The 2,079-nt window shown below is 43.6% G+C and overlaps 1 long non-coding RNA gene across 1 annotated transcript; it reads left to right on the top strand.

The window, feature by feature from the left end:
- Positions 1 to 586: 586 nt before the first annotated feature.
- Positions 587 to 2,079, top strand: LOC102147677 (uncharacterized). Its single transcript, XR_002808155.2, has 3 exons — positions 587 to 1,008; positions 1,481 to 1,561; positions 1,890 to 2,079. It is a non-coding gene; the product is annotated as an uncharacterized lncRNA (long non-coding RNA).

The raw sequence follows: 2,079 nt of genomic DNA, 5'->3' as shown, positions 1-2,079 counted from the left end.
TTCAATGATGTATATATCAGAGCTCACTAGTGTCCTTGCCACCGAGAGGAAGCAGACTAGCAGTTCCCAGCCCTTGATGGGCCACATGAAATACGTGAGGTCTGCGCAGCAATCAAGGTGTGAATACATGAGAAACCACGAGCATCAGATTCCCAGGGTGAATGGGGCTGTACAATAAAAAACTTTGTTTTGTTTTGCTTGCTTGCTTTTTCTTTTTTTTTTCTTTTTGGTAATATAAAAGGAGATGAAATGCACATTGGTACTTTCCTATAGGGGCAAGATGCCAGTCCTTTGCTTATCAGGAAATTGAAAGTATGGGTTGCTGTAGCAACAGAGGCCTGGTTGCAAGAGGCCTGGGGGTGGGAGTTGGGGCTAAGGTTGTTTACCAGCTTTTTTCTGGGGAAGGAGGTGAAAACATCACCCACAGCACTAACCAGAGGAAATGGCCTGTTCCCCAAGGTGCTATGGGGCTTCCTGCCAGAGCACCTGATACTTTGTTTCGTGACTGAGGCGAGCCTTGCCTCAAAGTCTTCCTGTAGACGGAGGGTTTGTAAATGACCAATCAACTGCCTCCCAGCTCAAACCTGAACTCCTTCAGGCTTCTAGGGGGAGGCCGCAGGCAGAAAGAGCAGCAGGCATCTGAATTCTGCGTTTAAATCCTGGCTCTGCCATTTGGAAGTTGCGTGACCCCCTCCCCATAAAATGGGGAGAGGGTATAATGCTCACTGGCTATGACGAGGACAGAACTTTCTCTTGCATCCATTTCATTTTTTTCCCGTTTCCTTCCCAGGTCCCAGGATCCCTTTACCCTTCCTCTTGTGCGGCCAGTCAAAACTCAAAATTCTTCTTACTTTATTTTGCAAGGAATTTAGCTTTCTTTGTTTCATTTTCCGCTCTCTAAGCCAGATCCTGGACCTACCTTTACAGAACTGAGTGATTATGCGAGTGTTTTGCTAACAACAGCCACAAAAGTTCTCCTCCACTGGGAATTCTGCCTCCAGCTTTAAGGTAACATGCTTTCTTTTTTCTCAGATATGTTGGTTCTTCACTCTGCACTTCCCTTGTTTCTCAAGATAGCCTAAAATGAATGAGCTGGCCAAACCGGCCTACCATCTTCTACAGACTTACCAAGTCCCCGGTGCATTTCTTCCCTCACAGGCCATTTTTCTTAACAATCTGAAACCAACTGTGCCCACCCATTTCCCCTCCATGTCCTTCCTATGTCTTTCCTTCAATCGGCTTATTTATGAAGTCTTCCAAAATCACTATTGCATCATACCGACATCACAGCAGTACATGTTTATACTATACACATGCCTAACACGGGGGGCGGGGAGGGGATTGTAACAAAATTGCAAGAAGTAATCAATGGTAGAAATGATCCTTTACCAACCCAACATTCTTCCTGCAGCATGCCCCTTCTACTCTGCTAATAGAACCTCAATTTGTTCAGCTACTAGTAGAAATCTTTTGACTTTAGGGAGAGAAGACCCCCTACTCTGGCCATAAGGAATGAATTGTGATTCGCCTAGAGAACATATAGTAATCTCATTCTCTTAAGGTAGGCTACGTGACCCGATGAGATATAAGGGGAAGTTTGCTGGATGCGGCTTCCAGGAAAGCTTTTGCTATCTTGGGTAAAAAGGGACAAACTCAACTGGCAGGGACGCTTTTGTCCCGTTGCCATTTCTTCTTTTCTGGAATATTGACATTGTGCCTGGAAGTACAGCAGCCATCTTGGGACCATGAGGTACAAGAAAAGGCACAAAGATACAATCTCTTAAAGTATGGTTTATCATATGATCCAGCTATTCTACTTCTGGGTATTTATCCAAAGAACATGAAAACAATTATTCAAAAAGATATATGCACCCCTATGTTCATTGCAGCATTATTCACAATAGCCAAGACTTGGAAGCAACCCAAGTGCCCATCAACAAATGAGTGGATAAAGAAGATTTGGTATATATATAATGGAATACTACTCAGCCATTAAAAATGCAAAATACTGCCATTTGCAACAACATGGATGGATCTTGAGCGTTTTATTCTAAGTGAAATAAATCAGACAAAGACAAA

Source organism: Equus caballus, chromosome 5 (assembly GCF_041296265.1).
Source record: "Equus caballus isolate H_3958 breed thoroughbred chromosome 5, TB-T2T, whole genome shotgun sequence".
Classification (NCBI taxonomy): domain Eukaryota; kingdom Metazoa; phylum Chordata; class Mammalia; order Perissodactyla; family Equidae; genus Equus; species Equus caballus.
The sequence above is the reverse complement of the archived record's forward strand: the minus strand, read 5'-3'. Positions and strand labels throughout refer to the sequence as shown.